This window comes from Rhinolophus hipposideros (assembly GCF_964194185.1).
Source record: "Rhinolophus hipposideros genome assembly, chromosome: 2".
NCBI classification, from domain to species: Eukaryota; Metazoa; Chordata; class Mammalia; order Chiroptera; family Rhinolophidae; genus Rhinolophus; species Rhinolophus hipposideros.
The window spans coordinates 89,642,210-89,665,952 of record NC_138048.1 but is presented as its reverse complement, the minus strand read 5'-3'; positions in this window follow the sequence as shown (position 1 = coordinate 89,665,952).

Sequence of the window (23,743 nt, the reverse complement as noted above, 5' to 3'; positions counted from 1 at the left end):
ATATTATGTACAAGGAAATGATTATCAAAAAACTAAAATATGGTGTTATGGTACAGAACGATGGTGAGGAGGTGGGTATAATGTAGATAGCTAGCCAAACACAGCACTCTGAGGAGGTGGCATTTCAATTAAAATCTAAATAAATTGAAGGGGCCAGCTTAAAGATCTGAAGACAAAAACAATTGCATTAGAGTGAAAAGCAAGCAAACAAATAAAACATACACAAAAGATCCTCGTGGCAAAAAATGATTATAGTGTCCTTGAGAAATGGAAAAAAGACCAGAAAAATTGGAGCAAAGTGGCCTAGACACTTGTGTAGGGCACTGAGTCCATCTCAGAGACCAGGTTTTATTCCAAGGAGAGGGAAGACATTAAGCAAGGGAGTAACATGTCTATGTACATTTTTAAACGGTCTCTGTCAGAAGTAGTATAAGGGGACAGTACATGTAAAGAATTCAGCTAGATTATTAGAGTTCAAGCAAGAGATGATAAAGACATATTAAAATGGTAACAAAGAACGTAGACAGTTGTTAATATGTTTTGGTATATTTTCAGAGAGAGAATGTGCCATTTGAATTAGGTTATCCCTGTCCGCAAAGTTTCTTTTCTGAAAGAGATCCAACTTACTCCTTCAAATTGTACAATTACCTAACAACCTATTCTTTGCATTAGTCCGTCATATATTAATTCCAAAAAAACACATTAAAAATTGCTCTTGTCCTGAAGAAACAGCCACATAGTTTGTATACTTTGTCCCACAGATATGTGAATTTACTTGTTATCTATTAAAATTGTGTAAAACTGTAAATACAATTTATGATAACTTGAAGGCTTCATATTTACCTATAATACAAATATAACTTGATGGCAGCAGAAGAACAGATCAGCATGTTCCTAGGATATATCTTACTGGACTTTTGATAGCTTACTAAACTAGAAATTATGTAATAAATGCAGTAGATGTAAGGAAGTATATACCTGCACTAGTATTGACCCAAGTTCTAAGCATCTCTATTACTATTTCCCAGCCAAGCGGTATGACATCATCTGCCATCAGAATAACTTGATTCGGGCTGTCCTTGACATCCAAGGAGAATTTTAGAAGAGGAGTTTTCATGCATTAGCATGTAATAATTTTAGGTGTTTTCTATTACATATTCTATAACATATATGATGTGAATATGTACTAATATGTTACACCTGCTTTTCTTCTATGACTTACTCTTCCTTCAGAATTGCTTCAGTTGCAACTACTGTTCAGTATATAACATTTACAACTCTAGAAACACAGTAATTCTAATCCTACTGTGTCATGCCAGAATAGAACATTGGTTTTACAGTTAAGTCACTTCAGACATGAACTGGAAAGTAAGAAAAATGCAAGAATGATAATAATGAAGAATCATGCAGACAAGAAGGCTTCTTGAAATTCTCTAAATGCACAAATTTGTAAACTGATATGACTGCTGAATATCTTTTGCAAGTTGTCTCACTGTGCTTCTGTATACATTTTAACATAAGCATATTTTAATTAATATTTTATCAGTTATTTGCACAAAAAAGCCAGGTGATTATCAATCACATAGAATTATGAATATATGATCCAACAACTATTGACTGTTGACTGTCTCTCCTAGAGAAGGATATAAACACTATTTAAATAATGAATACAATAAAAATTAAAAAAAATACTTTTTAAACTGATAGTAGAGGAAATGCTACCAAAGAAAGTTCATTTAAAATGGGTTAACTGATTAAAACGTTGGAAACAGTGTATTCGAGGCCCAGATACAATTTCCCCCAAGTTTTGCACACCATCTCCAAATTAGAAATCATATTAAATCAGATTGATCATACCCCAGGATATTTCTGGGACTGTCAACAACGTTGTAACGTGGGAAAATAATCAATAGGTTTGTGTCACAAACTTTGTGGGTAACATAGATATTCTGCAACCTTAATATCCTCTGCATGAATTTTGCTGGTAGAAGTTATTGGTTTGGGATTTCAAAATGTTATACATCTTTTAACAATAATTATTCTAAATAAGTTAATTCATATTTAAAAATTTAACATTTAAATCGAGTTCATATTATTTTTAGCAATTTCAATAGTTTGTACGTGTTTGTGTGTGTGTGTGTGTGTGTGTGTGTGCATTTAGGACAGGACATAGTTCACTTCTTGAAATATTATTTAATAGATTAGACAGTAATTTCTAAGGAAAAAAGCCATTATTTGGTTCCTATTAACACTATAGGCATTACATTTCCTTGATAATTTGACCTTGTTATTAACTATCATGTCAATTTTATAACAGCTGAGTTGAATCATTATATGTCCTTTGATGAACAATAGACATTCTGAAATGTTTCATTCTCATTTTTACACTAAAATTATTTTTAACTACTATAGAGAATATTTAAATGCCATATATGAGATATATATTTATTCATATATTTGTGTGTGCCAAAAAAGTGTATATACATTTTAATAAAGGAAAAAACTGTATTAAAATTGTAATAATATATACCGATAACAAAAGATGAATACAAGTCACATTTGACTTCTGCAATTACAAGAGGTGCTCTAAGTGGTGACCATCAGGGTAATTTTAATACAATTTTTCCTTTCTTAAAAATGTGTAAACATTTTTTTGGCAACCTCTGTATATCTTTAAAATTATATAATATCTGAAACATGCACATAATATATCTATTATACTTAGTATAAGGTCATGCATTTTTATGATTTGCAATTAATTTTAAAATAGTAACTACCACTGTGAACTTAAAATTAAGTCACACCATAAAGAAACAAAAGGCAAAGAGCAGATCAAATATATCTTTCTTTGAAATATAGTAAAATGTTGTATATCTAGCCCTGCTTTTAGTCTCACTTTGTAAAATTTTGCTAAATAGTAAAGAAAGAAGACATCTGGACAAAAATTTTAATTTTTAAAATCTTATTTCTGTGTATCAGATTTGCCATTCAAATCAAAGTTTTCTTTTCACTTATTTTTATGTGTTTTATTAAAATTATTAACCTAAAAATGGAAACAACATATTTTAAATTACAAATAGACACCAAAGAAGATCCAAACACAAGCACACCATAACAAGAGAATTATAATTTGTCAAAAATTTTTCATGTTTAGGAGCAAATCAGAACATTGTTAGAGAACAAAATCTACCCTTTAATTATAGTTAAAAACTGCAGAGATTTTTTGCAGAGTTGCACCTAGAAAAAGTTGACAATTTTCCTAGTATTGGTTAGAAGAAAAGTTGAAACGCATTAATGCTTAAAGTTTTCCAGAGAAATGCTATTGTTAGCATATAAGTATATCCCTGCCAAGATGTGGGAAGTGTGAGTCATCTTGTGTATGACTGATGTATCACTTTGGCAGTCAGATAGCATCCAGCCAGAACATGGAGGCCCTGAAGTCCTTGGCAGTTGCAGCTGTGTTTCTGTATAGAATATTGTGAAGCTGCGAGGTATGATTCAGTCAGAAACAGACCTAATCAATGCTAGGATCCTTTTCTTTGTGACACAGGCTTCAGATTTTGTAGAATAAAGCTCAACTCAAAGAAACATTTTAAAGAAAGCGTTATCTTCCATCTTATTTAAAAATATATACATTAAAACTAGTCAAAGAACATATTGGAAACAGAAATGACAACCTAATGCCACCAACTGCTTCCTTTGTAGAAATATAAAATTCTTAGAAAACCATTGTGTTTTACTCTACAACTTAGCAAGTTAACTATGAGGGAAAAAATAACATAAAAGTGAACATAAAAAAGGAGAATTTCAATGTTTGAGGAAATCACAGCTCATCATATATATTTTAATCTTTTAGGTTCTGTGGCAAGTTGAGAATAGCTTTTGCAAAAGGGGCTGATGATAAACATTTGAAGCTGAGGTATAATATTAAGTTTATTGTTTCAGTTTAAATTATTTTTTCATTTTAAATTATTTCTTTCGTGTGCACATATTCATATGTTAAAATCCAAGAGGAACTTATGAAGACACCAGTGACAAAATATTTTAAATTCAAAATAATTATTGATTCCAAATAAAATGTAAACAAGACAAATCAGAAAAAATAATCTAAGAATATGTAAGATTATGACTTTCATTTGAGTCAGAATGGAAAGTTCTTAATAAAAGTTAGCATTCTTCTTTAACAGTTATTCCCAAACCAAATACAACTTTTCTTGTAATATTAATTGGCTTTCACACAAGACCAATTACACACACACACAGCCAATAAGAAGTTTTGGGTTAGCAAAAACAATAATCTGATATTCATTTTTTAGAGTGTCTGTGTACTTAGGTTATTCATAGGTGTTTCACTGACTGTGCACACAAATAACTATATAAAAGAGAAGTGAAACCCCATAATAAAAAAATATTTGAATATATAAAACTGAGAGAATTTAACAGAAATAGGTTTGAAACACTCCTATAAAAGTTACTAGATCATTAAATTAAAACTGAGACACTCATTGAAAGAGAAGAATCCAAATTATTAATCGCAAATGGCTTCAGACTAGAAATCATCCCATTTCATACAGAATGTAATATATTTGCTGAGTGTTTATGAGTTTATAATTTACTTCAATTACCTGCTGTGGAATGAAGTAAATATCTTCTTTTTCCTTCCTTCTCATGGTGCTTTAGGGCACTGATTCTTGAATTTTCCCATATATCAAAATCACATACACGGCTTATTAAAAGATAGATTGCTGGCTACCCCACCTAGAGATTCTGATTCAGCAGTTCTGGGTGGGCCCATATTTCTAACAAGGGCTCAGAGGTCCGGGATGCTCCTGGTCAGGGGACCACATGAGAGCCACCACTCTAATGATTAAATCTCCAGGTAGGATAGAGATTAAAAATGAGACCAGTGGGAGAGGGGTTGTGTCAAAGAAAAACAAGAGCCAACTGAAACAGTTCCCAATGGCCAAAGGTAGAACAATTTGAGCAACAGATAAAGTCATATCAGATTATAATCCCACGTATTGATGAGTCCATATTGATATGAATGATTGAATAAGTAGACAATGGGAGGAAAATAGACAAATCTCTTCTGCAAAATTTCAAATAATTTTTGCACATACTCTGCCTTCAAGGAGAGGGATTGTAACTCCCCAACCTTAGGTGTGGGCTTCATATAGCGACTTCCTTCAAAAAAGTAGAGCATGGGAAAGGGGAAAAGATGTAACTTTACAATGAAGTCAGCTGACGAACACCATCTCAGCCAAGTGATCAATGTTAATATCAAAAGTGATGTTATGTTGATGGTATGTACCCTTAATAATATGTGATGAAAATGGCACTTTAACTCTGTGATCTTTCACCCCAAGCCCATAACCTCATTCTAATTATGAGAAAAATATCAGACAAATTCAAATTGAGAGATATTCTAAAAATACCTGATGACTCAAAGCTGACAAGATCAAGCTTGAGGAGACAAGAAAAGTCTAAGAAACTGTCATAGTCAAGATAAACTTAAGGAGAAATGAAGCCTACATGTATAGATGGTAGCTTGAGTAAGATTCTAAAGCGCAGAAAGGACATTAGGTGAAAATTAAGAAAATCTGAATAAAATACGGACTTTAGTTAATAATAATGTATGCAAAGTGGTTCATTAATTGTGACAAATGTGTTATAGCAATATTAACATATAAACAATAAGGGAAATTGGATGTAGGGTATTTGCAAACTGTGTACTATCTTCACAACCTCACTGTAAATCTAAAACTATTATCATGTTAAAAGTTTATTGCAAAAAAAAAGCAGTGAGGATGAAAATGGTTGAGAATCTAGGAGACTGGGAGAAACACATTATCATGTCACCTTTTATAGTCTTTTTGGTTCTCATTAAGATGGTTTCCAGTCAGAGAGAGAGAGAGAGAGAGAGAAGTGGAGTGAGTCTCATTGGACTATTCTAGTGGATTTTTAGTTGTTTCCCTAAATCCATTCCCCTTTCATCTGAAAACTATCCTATTTTCCCATAGGTATTTAAACCTTCACAATTGAACCCATAATTTATTTTTTTTAAAGAAACTGACATCCCCTTGGTTCACAGAGTAGGGTTGTTGTGGCTGAAATCTAAGATAATTAGCTGAATTTCCTCATCAGAGCCACAGGTATTGACAAGCATAGGATCAAATTAACCCAATCAGTCTGAACAAGACTAGTACAAAAGGTGTTTTTGGGGAAAAAATCTATTGAATAATATGGTACACAGACATGAAATCTTGAGTCACGGTTGCAAAATTCCCAGCATAATGGAGTCCAGCTGTCCAGCTATTGGATAAAGCTGACACTACTGAGAGAAGGAAGTAAGAAAGAAAGAGAGGGAGGGGTAAGAGCAGGGGTCAGGGGAGCCATGGAGAGGACAGTAACAGCCACAACAACAAAAGGTTATAGATAATATTGTGGGGTTGCATTAACCAAACCAACCCAGAACCTGGTCTATCTCCAGGGTTTGCAATTTCCTAGACTAAGTGCACATTATTGTTTAAGTGATTTGAGTTAGAATTTTTGTTACTTGCAAATGGAAATATTGTGATTAAAACAAAAAACCTTAAAAATATATCCTGCAATAAACATACATCAACTTAACATATTTTACAATATACATATGTAATAATTTGAAATGTATTTTTAAACAGGTGATAAAACATTTAATCTAGGTAAAATACAGATAAAATTTCAGCTACACTAAAATGTGAAAATAACCTTGTATGGCAGTTTTGTGACTATTATCAGATTTTATCTGCTCTGCTACAAATAAATATGCATTGTTCTTCACATTTCATTTGCTCTTTAATTTTCAGGCAAAAAATTTCAAACTTTTGCTTTACCTATTAAACATTAAACAATGTTAAATATATTAAATGATACTATTTAATACAGTAAAATTAAATTTTGAGAAAATTAAAAGCATTTTATTTGGGGGGGGCTCATGACTATCTATTTTCTTAAAATTATTTATTTTTTCAGTTACAGTTGACATTCAATATTATTTTTATTAGTTTCAGGTGTACAGTGTAGTGGTTAGATATTTATATAATTTATGCAATGATATCCTGATTTGTCTAGTACCCACCTGGCACTATGCATAATTGTTGCAATGTTATTGACTATATTATCTATGTTATACTTTACATCCCTGTGACTATTGTAACTACCAATTTTTATTTCTTAAACACTGCACCTTTTCCACCCAGCTCCCCAATCCCACTCCCCAATTCAAAAGCATTTTAAATATTGTGATAATATTTTTAATATTACTTATATAATGTATATGACAGTGACCAAATTGTTCACTATATTTGTAAAGATAGCCAAACCATATTTAAAAATGGAAGGTTTTCCAATTAGCATTTGGATCCTAAAACTTAGGGAAGGCTTATTATAAAAAAAAAAAAAAAATGGCAAGGGCGACATGATGGCAGAAGATTTGGCAGTGTGCCTAAGATGATATGTTGAAGAATTTGAATTTTTCTCTTGTGAGAAAATATCCTTTTGGCAGGTATCATTAACTGAGGATGTTTCAAGGAGGCCTAATATGACTTGCAGACCTTGGGGAAAGGAACACTGACGCAAAAATCAGTCCCTGAAGACAATGGATTTAATTAAGCTTCAAGTTAAAAAAAAAAAAAAAAAGTCCCTCAACTAAAGTACAGTAAGGACTAAATGAAATCCAAATAAAATTTCCTAAAATAAAAGCTCAAGTTCATGCAGGATACTGCCAAATAACTTTCTCTGAAAAACTTTTGAAAATATAAAATGATGATGAATCCCTGGGATCATTTGAAAATGTATGCTTTGCCCACACCTTCCCTTGGATGAAAGCCAGAAACACCAACAATGCTGGGTATACCTCCCTCTCCAGTGTAAAGTTTGGAATTAGGAGAAAGAACTGTCCTGTGTGATTTTCTCAGTCTCCATGCTTTGAGAAGCATATCCGTTACTTTTATCAGGAGAGCTAGGCAGTTTATCAGTGGCTGGCACAGAGATATATGTCATCGTTTACAGGGTTCTGATGCTCTAGAGAATTCTTTGTCTCCCTGTATTGAGCTCATGTTTGGAACCATAAAGAAGCAAAATGATATAGCCATTCATTTTTCATTTCATTTTCCTTCAATTCAGATGGCGTCATCCCAATAAGCAGAGGCTGACAACTCTGACAAGCATTTCAGGCATTTTGCAACACAGGCAAAGTTCAACAGCATGTCTTTTAAGGATAAGATTGGCTTTGGGTATCACCTTTTTACCTTTGGACTGAACTGAGACACTAATAACAAGATAAAAGCTTAACACATTATCCCTCTTTACAGTCTCAAATAGCTAGAGACCGTTAGTCTCAAATAGCTAAAATATTTTACAACAAAATCTTATTTTGTCTATTTTTATAATGACTCAATTTATGCAGCCAAGAAATTTAGTGCACTTCAGTTTAATCTCGCACCAAAAATATTGTGAAAAGCAACACTTGACAAATTAGTTACCACTTGATCTTGAAGTCTTAATTATCAAATTCTTTAGTGTCACTTCTGAGAGTGATGAGCCTTTGCCATTCATTATGCAATTTCGATTACCATGATACTTTTTGTGAAATAAATTTAAGCTGTATATTTATTGATGTGTATGTTCTTACATATATAATTATATACTATCAATGTTTGGAATATTAAAACATATCCCTCAGATATAAAAATAACTAGAAGGGAATGGCCATTATTTTACTTTAAGCAGTTCCATTTGTCATATCCGTTAGCTTTAGACTCCGCTCGTTTGATAGAATCCCTAAATATGTTTTTTGTTGACAATTTTTTTTAATACCAAATTGTTGGTTAATTTTTAGAACTAGGAGTAATGTGAAAAAAGATATTATGAAAACAACTCCTTTAACATTTTCTTAAGTTGCAGCACCCAACATATCACAATGGCATGTGAATGTTACTAACTGCTCAAGTTTACAAGTTTTGTATAGAGTATTCTAGGCATTGGACACTTCTTGGTTGTTTTCTTTTGCCTTATCTTCTCAGTTTAGTGGCATTTCAGTCAGTGAACATATCATTTAAACTAATTTTCCAGATAATATTAAAAATATTTTTATAAATGCTACTTTCCATCTGTCCAAATATACTAACTCCTTCTTAATCCTCACAGATAGACCTCTCCTTAAATTTGCACATGTATGTGTAAATGTGTATGTGCATATATACTCTACCGCAGTGGTGTATTTTCCTGTCTTTAGAGTCATGGCCTAAAGGGACAAGATCCCTGATCTGCTCTATCTTAGTTTCTTTTCTTTCTTGAAGAAAATTTATGTCTTCCTTTTGCTGATTATATTATGCCTAATGTATTTGTTGCTTCAAGGAGAAATTTAAATGTAGGCAATTTGCTTGGAAATGGGGTGGAGCTTCAGAGCATTCAATTTGTTGAGAGTTCCCAGGATGCTGTTACTAGCATGCACTTGGATTTTTAAATTCAGATTGTGCATTTATTTAAATAGCTTGAAACAACATTCAGACAGCAAACCGAGTGTTTGACCTTAAGGTTAATAGAGACTTAGTTTTCTCTTGATGGATGATTTAAAGTCTCCCCAGAAGCCACCACTGGCATCTCTACTCTTTAGATCAAGAAAGGTGCAAACCCTAGGTTCCCAGAGATCATCTTGATCTGTGAGCCTCACTCATTCGCATTTCATGGACAGATGACCTTTCTGCTCAGGCCTTAGAGGGAAAGACCTGATAGCTTTCTGACCTTGCTTACTCCAGGGACAGTCCATCTTTGACTGCTCTGAAAGATACTACATTGCCTTAAGCCTCTCGGGATTTAGCTCTGCCCATGTCAGATGTAGATAAGGTAACTAGTAAGCAATACAGTGACTAGATTCTAAGTATATAGAAGTGCTTACAACAGCGTAATAAAGAGTGGTTGCTTCCATTTTAGCTTTAGCTCTACTATTCAAGTCTTGCCTCATGAATGCAAAGCTAACAAATCCAAATTTGCCTTGATAATTGTATTGAGAGATGTGTCGAAGAAACTGTGTGTTTGATGGTCCATAAGTGCCCTCCACAGGGTGCAATGCAGAATTTTTTTTTTTTATTGTCTCTGTTTAATTTTCTTGAGTGTTCTGTCTTGGATCATTTCTGTATTAGAGAAAATTCATAAAGGCTTGAAAAGAAATTAAATCCCTTGATCTAATTTAGTGAAGGTTTAATCATTTAAGTTAGGAAGCAAAATGTCAATGCCAGCCTAACCCTCACTCGCACTGTACATCATCCTGCTGCATCCAATTGCTTGATAAGGAGCTTCTGAAAAAATGTTATTCTGCTTCTTAAACAACAGGTAATGGATTTTTAATAGTTTTTTAGCTGTTCTTTCTATAGGAAATTGAGTTAAGAGTGCAAATGTTGGCAATTATTCTTGTACTCCATGGCATTTGTTTGGAATTAGTACTTAATAAATCTACTGCAACATTTATGTTTTTCTAGACCCTTTATTCCAAGCCCCCCTGCTTAGAATCCTCACAAAATAGAAAGACCTCTTCCTAACTCCTTCAAGGGGATATTGTGGGACACAATTTGACTAAGGAATAGGAAAGATCCAACGATAACCATTTTTACTCATTTTCTAAACTCTAATTTGAGATGGGTAGAAAAAGGTCATTGTACACTGCTAGAATAAATAGAAGGAATAAATAACGTGCACGTTAGAGGGGAATTCCTTTTAGACAAATAATTGTTCCTCTCTGTCAGTTCCTTAGAGTCCGTCCAGAAGAAAGTGAGTTGAGAGAAATATCAGGCAAACAAAACAAAGAAAACCCAATGTTTTGATCAAAATGGCTCTTGCAAAATAACCACTGAGAATGCATTATTGTCTTAAGAACAGACGCTGAACAATAACAATCATATGCCTCTAAATATTAAAGGAAGAAAGGCGTGACGGCAACACAGTGCCATGCCATGTTAAACAGCAGACAGCTCAGGAGAGCTCCACTCTCTCCAGCAGTTTTCGGCCTGATCAAGCCCAAGGACCAGCAATGCCGAGGCTCCTGTAGGTCCTTGACCAGGGATGCTTCTTGCACAGCTAAGGCCACAAATGCCGCAGAGAGGCCTGGAGTGGGATAAGCAATATACCCGCAATGTGGTCACACACACACACACACACACACACACACACACACACACACTTACTTGATATGGAAGAATATTCAGTTAGCCTTAAATTCAATTTCCTAATTATGGGAAGAACAGAGTCAAAGACAAAAATAAGAAAGCTGACCAATGCACTGAGTTCTGTCATGACTAGATACTATATAGAACATCTTCAAAAAGATAACATAAGAATAATGCGTTTTAGTTGATTTGACCAAATGACTACCAGAATTGACCTATAAAGTAATTTTTAAAAATTGAGGAGGTTAGCTGCATCCCCTAAGTATTTTAAATAGAGACAGCACATTTATAAGCTATAGGGGCCCAGGCTTCTTCCGTCTTACAGTTACACCATCTGGAACAGGTGGCTTCCAAGGTTATGGAAGTTGGGGAAGAGAAGCCTGGAGGGTGTTACAGGGTGATCTTTGAGAACAAAGACTGGAGCTGGGTTATGTCACCTCTGCTCATAACTATTGGCCAAAACTCAGCCAGTAGCCCTCCAACATAACTGCAGGTGGCTGGGGTAGAAGGGTGATCTGGTAAAGGTCTTTTTGTGTCCCCAGGAGGAGGAAACAGTATGGTGACTGTGTAACCTTGCCCCTGTCCCACCTTTCTCTACAGGATGAATACCTAAGTGCAATCTAAGCACAATGCCTTCACTTTGGGCCAATTTTCATAGCACTATAGAAATTGTCATTGCTTTTCTTGGCACACTCGTTTTAGTTTTTCTTTCTCAATATTTTATAATTCAAGCACTTAAATTTAACAAATGATTGCTTTTCCTTTATCCTCGTTTTCAAAACCCTTTATCTAAGAGGACCATGTTTTTAAGGGTATTTCTAAAGAAACACAGCTCTGGGAAAATATATTAAAGTTCAGTTTGGGAAACCTCACTAAATTTAGGTAGAAGAGTTCAGAAGAAGCCCTTTAGGGAACTTACTGAGAATCGAACACTCAAGCATTTACCCCAATTTTATAATAATGAGATAAAGCAAAAGAAATTCTTGTCAATGTAATAGAAAAATCATCACCAGAGAGAATTCTTTGAGCTTTGCAGCAAGGCATGTTTATTGCTTGATTAAATATTAATATGATTAGAAGTCATACTCTTTGGTAAAATCCCATTAGTAACACACAGTAGAGTAAAAAACATTCAACTTCAGCATTATTTGTAATAGGTTTAGAATTATATGACTAACAGCTTAAAAAACAAAGACGAGTTTCCTTTCATATAGAAGCCATAGACAGATGCCGCTATGATAGTCGTGCCAGAGTCAAGGGGAAATTTAATATGCAGGATATAAAAAAAGGAAGAGTTTTATTCTTCTGACAGTCTAGACAGTGCAAAACCATATTTCAAGCCTAAGTAGATCAAATTGAAGTTAAGTAAGTACATGTGTCTGTATTAACCAATCAACCGTTATGATTATGTAGACTAATTAGGTAGAGTTGAATTGTAGCCTATCATAAACTGGTGATTAAATAGTGAGAAGGGAAATTCAAAGAACTGGCTCTATTAATAATTCACCATGTGAACTCAGATAAATGCCTGAGGTTCTTGGTTCCTCCATTTCTTTATGTGTAACACCAGGATAGTATTGACCCAAACCTGATAGTTTAAGACATTTTAATAAAGAATGCTACTCAGAATAAATGAAGATCCAAGTAGGAAATATGGAAAAGATAGGTAATAACTGTACAAACAAGTTTAAAAACTGCTTGTCTATGGTGTCATTGACATTTTCTGTAAATACCAAAATGTAAACTAAGTAACACTGAATTATTAAGTTAAAAACAAGTTAGGCAATTAAATGCTGAGCTGCCAGGTTGCGTCAGTTTCTAGCTCATTGTTTATACTACAGAGTCACTTAGAAATCCATTTCAAATGTTATTGTTGAAAAATGTCTCTAATCTATATTTTATTCGAACAATTATTTTTTAATAAATTTTCTACTTGTAGAATCATCTTTTGAATTCCTTACTGAGAAATTTCTCTCCTGGTATCTTAATTTGATTGGATGTATTTTCTAATGAGATAGCTAGAATCTAGAATTACAGACTACTAGCTCTTTAAACCTATTTTTTACTCATTGTGGTCTCAGGTTAAGATATCCAGCAGTTTAAATCACACATAATTTAAAGTAAGATGCATCTTGAAACCTTGTGTATCTACACTTTTTCTTTAAATATGTTTTTTCTTTTTTGCTTCAAAGGCTTAACTAAAAAACATTGTGAAAAATAATGCCTTCTTTTTTATTTGTGTTTTGAATTCAATGAGTGTGAATGAATTTGCATTGATATTGCTACTTGAGATATAAGATAAAACTCTACTACTGGTTTTCCCAGAAAGAATCTGGGGATTTCAATGAACAGGATAAACCTCTATGTTAAAACAAGATATAATTCAATTAAAATTGATACCTCTTTCTAAATTGCATAAAAAAATACTGCATTTCACACAGTAACTCTGTATCACACATATATCATATAAGAGTAATTTATTTTAGATCATCTAAGATGGTACGCTTTGAAAGGGGGTCCACGACTCCATAAAGGATCTGATTGACAGTCCTAAAGACCTCTCACTTATGTGTATCTATAACACAGGCATCCACTGTGCAAATTTCTCCACAAACCCGGCATTTATGTGAGAACTATACACATCCTGAACTGATGACAACAGGGTATTTGTTGCAGTTCGTTTCCAGGGAAACACTTTACAGGATCCCCACTTATCCTGCTCTATGCGGAGCTGCCTTAAAATTGCTTTCAAAGAGCCCTCGTCTCCATCTGTGAGCTGAAGGTAAAATGCTGTGATGGCAGCTGCTAATGAGCTGACTCGCCTCCATCAGGGCAGACCTAAATTTATTTCTGCTGTCCCCCTAGGGAACTGTCAACCAGGAATATGAGTGAGAGGAGAAGAAATGATTGCCCCTTCCCAGGAGCATGGCACGCTCTCTAATACACTTGCTAATTTGATAGTTACAATAAAGGATGGATAGTGAAGGGGGAAAATCCATGTACCTTTGCTGGTACTGCAATGTCAGCTAAGTGTTTGCTTCCTAGCTTTTCCAGGGGCAGCTTTTCCCTGCCACGCTCTCTGCATGTGCCTACAACTCTTCGTTTTTTCAGCTGTGCTTATTCCTAATTGCAGACTTCACGTAGTGTTCACTTTCCAGATGCCTGTGTTCTTTTGCTCCTCATCTGCCATTGACAATGAAGAATGTTAACGGAAGCTACTCAAAAGATAAAAACATATGTTTGAAATCACTGGGTAAAGAAAAATTTTGTTCCGGTAGTACTCATTAATGAGTTACCACCGTGAGAGTATTCATGGTAGGTGTCTTCTGTTCATGGAGTCACACGCCAGGGCCATTACTTGTGAAGCAGAGCCACAGTAACTTAGGCTAGGAAGACCTGATTCAGAGGGACAATTAGATCAATTCCTCTGAGACTGGAGCAAATTGGGGAGTGATAGTATGCTTCCGGTTTCATTGTTCGTATTGTTATATTTCATTTAGAGATAAGAATGCTGACTAAATGTACAGAAGGTGAGACGACTGGTATTCACGTGAATAGCACCCTCATTTACACATGGATTGCTACCACTCATCTGCCTGGATTTACTGTGTCTTAGAGAACAATATGTAATCTAGTTACCTAAAACTTACACTATTCAATTAGGAGAAAATGATGGTGAGATTTAGATCACCTAGGCTTCCAGGAGCAATTCACTTCTTAAGGAGACCTTAAAAGAGGCAGAAAAGTATATGATGTGATATAACATCATATAGGGTGGGTGGGAGATAATGGGGGAGGTATGTCTGTGTCTGAGTGAATTTTCCCTCAGCTTTCAGAATTTTCAGAAAGCTGCTATCGTAAAATTAGAATAAGAAAAGTACATTTATTGTTAATAGAACTGAAAGTAATCCTTACCTAGACATGATAGCTAATGGAAACAGAAGCAGACATGGGAATGTACCTGAAAGACAGACTGAAAGATGAATGGAGTGAGCATCCATAAAAAATAACAAAAATGATTTTATGGATGGAAAAGAAAAAAACCACATATGAAGAGAGAGAAAAACGTTCTGAGAAGTGCCATTCTTTCTTTTCTCCCCCTCCAAACTTTGTTCCAAATGCCAATGTAACACTGAGAGTAGAAATTACAGGTTCTCCTTAAAAGTGAAGTTCAATGAGGCACACAACAAGGACATTCCAAAGATGGCAGAATCTTTGGAATCTGGTGGCTTCTAAAAGAATTTAAGCTAATGCCCTGAAGTGAGGTTCTTTCTATTATTAGGATTCTCCACAGAAATCCCATCATCTGCCATCTGCAGGCTACAGACTCAGGAAAACAAGTGGTGTAGTTTAGGTCCAAATTCAAAGGCCTGAGGATGAGGGAGAGCAAGTGGTGTAAATCCTAGCCCAAGGGCAGGAGAAAGCCAATGTCCCAGTTCATGCAGGCAAACAGGAAGCAAAAAAGGTGAATTTCTCTTCTTTTCAGGCTCTCAAAGGATTGGATGATGCCCACCCACATTGAGGAGGGCAATCTACTTTGCTGAGTCCAATTCAAATGTTAATGTCATCTGAAAATGCTTTCACAGATATACCTGGATATAATGTTTGATCTGAACACTTTGTGGTGTAGTCAACTGGACACAAAAAGATAACCATCACCCTGAGGAAGACCATGTAAAACTCCTTGCTCTGTATTTTAAGTGGATATGATTAAGGATACACATAAATGGAATTCGGAGAAATGGAGAATGCTGACCTCCTAGAGAACTAATATACAGATATTTGTTATACATTACTCAACAGACAATAATCAACATATACCTCCTTTACTCTTCTTTGTCCAACACACTTTTCTCAATTTCTTTGTCAAAGATGCTTATTTTTCTAGACAGAAAATTATTTCTGACCCCTTTGAGGCTCCTTTTCCCTCCTCCTTTTCTGAATCTTTTCCTTCAATATAGTTATACTCCCATCCAACAGCATATAATTTTAGATGAAATCAATCACATGCCTATTGATCCAACTTCTCCAAAGGCAAGTAAGTAAACAAACAAATAAATAATGTGTTTCTAATATTGTTCTAGAATAATCAGAAGTGATGCTCCTCGGTCAAGTCTCTCTGGAGAAGACCACTCAAGAATCTTTTTTTCCTGATTGTTCTGCCAAGAGGAGAAGAGTGTGGTCAAATACAAGCCCAGATGTGTATCTTGGTGCCATGGGAAATTTTAACAGCCATATTAATTATTGACTAGATGTTTGCCATTGAGTAAATTTTAAATCAGATAATTCTTCCATAAAAATATCTGCCTCGTGTATCTATTATTCTCAAGAATGTTAGGACAGTTGAATTGGTTAATTATACCATATTCTAAGAAAGACATGTCCAAAGAATTGGTTTAACAGTAAACTACCCCTGCTGATATGTATATATATATGTTTGTTTCTACACTGAAACTTAAGTAAAGAAAAACATGTCAATGATAATCTTTGATCCATTGTTAATACCTGGAGAAATAAGGGCCAAAGGAAAGCTTGATAAATCAATAAGGATAGAAAATAAAGAGTAATAAGGCATTAATAATAATAATAACACACAGTAAATAGTGTTTATAGAAATGACCCTTTTGTTCTATTTTATTTTCCCCCGAAAATGCCTATATTCCAAGACAGTTAAGTTTCCAAGAACTAAGGCTCACTCTGAATTTTTGATATTTTCTCTTCTTTCTGAGCAGTCAAGGAATATAAATCACTGTACTATAGCAAAAATATCCCTAATGATTAAAAAAAAAATTGGTAAAAATTGTGAAAGCTTTATCTACAGCCGTTCTAGCTGATTGGCATGGTCATGGTTGTCATGGATCACTTCCCTTCCCTCTGGAGTTTACTCAGATTCCCCAAAGGCCCAGTTCCTTTCTTTCTATCCTCCCACTCAGGGTGTTCATATCTTACTGCTTCACAACTTCAATTTCCTCAACATTTTCTAAATGACATCTTGAGGTCTAAATCCAACTTACAGATTTGTGTTCTCGGTGATTCAGCAAAAAACAATTTTACAAATTGAGAGACTGCATATAACAGCCCAGTTTCCAGCTACTTTTGAAATAATTCAAAAAGGTGTAGCAATACTAAATCTGCTGGAGATGAGAGCCAGCTACCTCTCTAGATCAAAACTTTACTTTCTAATTCAACAATATCCCCATCACTACCTGTTGTCCAATACCTGCCCCACTTCTGCAGTTTGAATCACCTGATTGACTTCTTAAAGCATTTCAATTTGGGGCTCTTGAACTTTTTGATTCTTTTCTCTCAAGCTTGTAGATAAATAAAATTTTTACTTTTTAAGTATTTTGTTTGTCTGGACTATAGCATACATTTTTTTATCACCTAAAATTTGCCTTAGTTCTTTAAAAGTCTAAGTTAAGCTTGATATGTATTTAAGAAAGCACCCAAAAATGTTACTGGGTAAACAACCATATTGTATTAGCAAATGATAGAATTTTATTTGAATTGGTCCTTTGAGCTAACCTATTTCCAAATATAAAATAGCTGAGATGAAAACATAGGGATTAAAAGGAAAAGTAGTAAAATTGGGGCTGGGGAAAATCAATGAGCCAACCACTAAAAACTGAAAGAAAACAAAACAAAACAAAACAAAAAACCTTAGTTCTGAGTTACAAGGGACTTGTTTTTTTAAAAAAGAAAAGTTTTACATTTCTCAGAGAATGACAAAATAAAAGCATTGCTCTAAATTGCTTTATATATATATATATATATATATATACATATATATATATATATATATATATTTAAATGCTAATGAGAAAAGATCCAATGTTTCCATAAATGCTCCTGATTCTATAATGTTTAGTCCTTGCATACCAAAAGATTTGTAGGAAGTCAAAAGAGCATGAGAAAATTAGTGCACTGTGGGAGACAGCTCTCTGCTGCTCATGTCCCTGGCCCTCTGCTTTCTCACTGTCCTCACCTGGTTGCATGAGAAAGGAAGCAAACTCTCTCATGTCTCATAAGAACACAGTTTTTTAAGACCTAAATTTGAAATATAATACCAGCACTAATCCTATGATGAGGGCTCCACCTTCACAACCTAATTACCTCCCAAAGGTCCCATCTCCAAATACTATCACAATTGTATTTGGTATTAGGATTTCAATAGATGAATTTTGGGGAGACATAAGTGTGTGGTCTAAAACACTGGGTAAAAGGGTATTCACATTTTACATTTTGATAGTTACTGCAAAATTACCTTCTTAACGTATTAGGTTGATTTCTATATCCATCAACAATAGAATAAGGAATACATATCTACTTATATTTCATTTATCAATAAGTTATAGACTCAGTTTTCATTTCTTAGGGGACTTACACTGACCATCTTTACCAAGTCTGATACTTCCCATTAGTTATGTCTTTGGAACACATCATTCTCGTCCTTCTCAGGAATTTACATGGTTGCATGTACACCTGAAATCTATGTAATTTCACTAACAACTGTCACCCCAATAAATTAAAAAAAAAAATGCATCGTTGCAATTACACATTTACATCTGAGACCATTTGATTATGTCTCCTCAGCTAACTCCTAAGCTTCACAAACATGGAGGGATAGATTTCCTTGCTTGTTTTCCCTTCCCTGTTGAATCCCCAAGACCTAATAGAGTACCTGGCACATAGTAGATATTCAACAAATATTTGTTTAATGAATTATGTTTTAGTGAATAAATATATTGCTAGTTCCTTAGTTGTTTCTAATGTTGCACAGTTTCAACTTTAGTCATCAGTTTGGATGTTCTCTAATTTTTCTGTATTCTACTTTGGAATTTTTCTCTAGGTTCATAATTTATTATATTATGAACTCACATGATGAGTTGACATCAACGTGCCCAGGTATGGGAAATTAACAGTTTGGAATTATTTTATGTTGCTTTCACAGCTAGAGTTTTTTAAAACCTTAACTTGAAGTCTAACACCTCTAAAGCAATGACTCCATATATGGCCAGCACACAATTCATTCTACCTTTAAGAGTATCAGTTGAAATATTGTTTTATATGAGTCAAATGGAATTGGGCATCAGTTTCTGGACTTGCCATAATTTCAGTCTTACAAAAGGCACAGATTCTGCCTGGAATCTTTATATAATAAGACAGTCAAGTTGGTTGTTTCAAATCATTTTGGAAATTACATACAATATAAGATAAGCAAATAACAAGTAAATAAAATGTTAATGCATTTGATGAACTCCAACATGCACAGAATGGAGAGGGAGTTATCTGTCTTATTGTAGATACCATGCCGTCAATGAAGTTTGATATTGATAACATTTTAGAAACTAACTCCCTGATGATTTATATTGGACTTAGAGTTTAAAAAAAAAAATCTAAGGCTGTTTTTTTTTCACCCATTCTTTGATTTTGCACATGGTTACACAGAGTTTCCCATTTATCACTATTAAATGTTGTCTTACTAGATTCACCTTATAGATCTAATATGTCAAATATTTTTGGAGCCTGATGATGAATCCAAAATCTAAGGTTCAGAGAGCCATGGTCTCCTGACAAGAAGCCCATTCTGCATTAATTTGGGGGCTTTGCCTGTCAATATGAGTAGGAGATCTAAATTAAGTCATAGATATGGCCATGTGTACAAATACAGCTATTGTACTATTTATGTATTTTTATCCATAATACTTATTGAGTAATACACATCCATTGTGTAATACCCATTGTAACCAATCCCTTTTCATCTCCTCCCCTATTGATTGAGTAAAGAAAATGTGTCTTAATCATACTTGTATGCCTGGCAGTATTTATTTTGACAGTAACTTATATGTTGTTTACAAAATAAAAGTATTCATTCAACCACGTAAAATCTATATCTTGAGTTTTTTACTCTGACTTATAAACTATGTTACATGATTGACATATAAATGTGACTAACATGCAGAATTGGAGAGCAGAAATTCACAATTCTAGTGAATTCACATGGAGCATTATGAAACAATTCAAAAGTACACTTATAATAGCAAGCAAAGAATAAGTGTCAAATGTTAAACTGAGTTGAAATAATCCTATCTGCCCACCTCCTTAATTATGTTTAGTTCTGAATTCCCAGAATTGCAAATGGTGGTATGAGTTCTAGAGGCAACCAATCAACCTCTTCCCCACCCTGTACCAACCTTTTCATAGATCTCTCCTCATCCAAAGACGGCTTTCCGATGTATTATATTAATCATAATATATTAATTATATTATATTAATAATTAGTATTGGGGGAGACAATTGATGTACTGCATAACTTTCATTGTAATCTTATTGCACCTAAAATGAGGTCTTCTTTTCTAGACCTTGGAAATGTGTAGGATTTTCCAAAGTATTCACACTAAAGTTTTAATAAACTTTCCACCACCCCCTTTTTTATAGTACAATCTTACTGATTTTCTAACTCAATTTTGTCACAAAGTACAATCAAATTATTGGAAAGGAATACATAATATGAGCCTTTCTTACCTAAGACCTTGAAAGAGGAAAAAATACAGTATATTGATATAGTCATCAATATTTGCCACATGTTTATTACTGTACCAAATGTCACACAAAAATAAGAGTTCTTGCCCATGGAAAGTAATTGAAGTATAAAGGTATAAAGGTATCTATATATTTGTATACCTTTATACCTTTATACTTTAATTACTATATATTAAGAGAGCCTACTATATATTAAGCATTAAGTTAATGCTGAAACTCTGAGTTTCAGAGAAACAATAAAGTATGTTCTTTGTCCTCAATGATCTCTGAGTTTCATGGAAGAAATAGATCCAGAAGTACAATTCCAACACTATGTTTTACACGCAGAGGCTGAAATATGCACAGGTTTTTATAGAAACAGAGAAAACACACACAGCCTGTTTGCAGCACCAAGTAAATGTGGAGATCTCTAGTGTCAGGAAAGTCATCTCGAGGTGACCCTTGAACTGAGTTTCATAAACTGGAATCTTTAGTCCTGCTAATAGTTTTTGAAAGGTCAGTCCATGCAGAGGGGGCAATGTGACCAACTTCAAAGAAGGGGACAAACCTCAATTCAGGGAGACCAGTTTAGGAAGGTATGGCAAGAGTTCTAAGAAAGCAGATGTTACCTGAACTAGGACGAGAGAGAGGTATGAAAAGGTAAAAAAGAGATTCAAAATGTTTCTAGGTGTTTTGGTTAAGGATGAGAGTCACAGAACATGAAATTGAAGGGTAATTCCCACATTTCAGGTTGATTGACTGAGGGGGTGATAATCCCCAAGCAGAACTTCCAATCCAGTGTGGTAATCAGTTAGAATTTAGCAGATGGTACGGTAGTTATGTGGACTCCGAGAAGAAAGATTAATTTGATGTGAACTCTGAGAAGAAATTTTTCTGCTGAGCTGGACTTCCTGTGGTCAACCAAGGGCCCAAATTTTACAAATATAAAAGCCTAGTGGCTATTTGCTGACAGAGTCTCGTCATGGACACTGTATACTGGGAAGAACTTCAGACTGAACTGGTGGCTTCCTGCACTATTACCCACTTGCTTGAGCCATGTGTATCGACCACTGCAGGGAAGCCCGAGTTTTGTTTTTGACCAGTGGAGTAAGAACTGATTCGTCCAATCAGGACCGAAAAATTTGGAAACCCCACTTACGTAAAACAGACCTAACTGGGAACCTGGGTGGGAACTTTCATTATAAAAGTGGCCTCCCATTCTAACTGGTGTCAGGTGAGATTTTTTTCAGCCATAATTGAGTATAAAGTGGTTCTTTCTTAAAGAAGTTACAGTTTTAACTCCCCCCCAAAAAAACTCCATTATAACAGTCCACAAGTGGAACCTTAAAACAAACAAATAAACAAACAAAAAACACAGAACTCCAGTATATATAGACCTGGTAAATAATTAATATATTATGATACAATTATGTGGGAACTGTTTTTTTTTACCTGATCGTAAAGTAGTAGCAAATATACCTTAAATCTTGTGAGCACCCAAGATAAATCGCATAATGTAATACATCTATTATAACCCCAAATAAAATATGTTCAAGACCAAGCTCTTTATCTCCTTCATTGCTTCCTACCCATTCAATGTCATCATACTTATTCCCATCACTGCCCAAGATTAAAACCTTGGCACTATCTTGAATTGCTGTTCTGCTAAATTTTGGGAGAAAATGTTTTTCTGAAAAAAGATAAAGAGTCAGGATTAGGAAAGGCCAAACAGGGCTTGATGAAGATAGGGTACAGGAGTTTAGGCAGACAGACTATTCACATCGACCTATCTTACACCACGCTGGAGGAGGCAATTTAGCACTAAAGTAAGCTGTATTTGATCAACAACAATTTAGGTACAGGAGGTCAGAGCATGGTAGTCAATCAGCTGGACAGGCAGTTTGGGGATCAAAAGTACACAGGTAAGGAGTTTCCAGAAATGTTGCTGGATGAGTGATAGGCTGAGCAGGTAGTCAGGAATCAGAAAATTTAAAGGAAGCAAGCATCAGAGCCAGGTCAGAGGGTCTGCATCCAGATAAGCACAAGAAAGAGAAAATTTGACAGGCAGGAAATCTCACCAGCAGTTCGTCACCCAGTCGTGATCAAATACAACCAGCACCTTTGCTGTTTTGTTCTTTTTGAATTACAGAATATTTCTGACTTTCAATGTCTGGCTTTTAAAGATGGAAACATCTTTTTAAAATTAGAAGTTCATAAGGCTAAAATGACAAAAGCCAGTAGGTTTAGATTATTGGTCAACAGCTCTAGAACTGTGGTTATTTTTAGCATAAATAAAAGGCTCCCTTTGCTTTTCACTTGTTATTTGATTTAAACAAGCACACTCACAGGACAGTCAACGCAAACTGTAATTCACACAATAGAGTCAGGATTTTTATCCAGCCCTGAGTATCAGGAAAATTGTGGGGGGAAAAAGTTACCTTCTGTGTCCCTGTTTTGTTTTTTTCTGTTTGTTTTTTGTGTGTGTGTGTGTGTTTTTTTCCGGGGGGCGTATTTTTGGGTTTTTTTTTTTTGTTGTTTGATTGTTTTCCTTTTTAAGTATCATCTCTAGCAACACAAAAATGACTGACGTGATCCTGCTTGGTTTCTATTGACTGACTTGTCCCACATACAATTTCAAAATAGATTTCAGATAGCTTAAGAATATCCCCATCTAAACTCATAGTCTAACATATGCCTTCGGCTTATCAAAAGTCGTATTATCACAGCTTTCCAAGGCTATTACTTCAGCCTTTGTCCTCGGTCTACTTTTTATATCTCCTCTGACATTCACTTTATCCTTTAATTATTCTCTTTATTTTGGATCTTTCACTTCTCTTTCTTCTTTTTGTTTTCCTCTTTGGCAGCAAGCATGCAATATGCTTTCTGAAATATTACAACACAATATTTCTTAAATATCGTAACATATTCTTTCCTGATTATTATAACTCGATATTTCCTAAGTGATATATTTTCTATTATAACACAATATTTAAACCTAATAGTTAACACTTTGGTCCTAA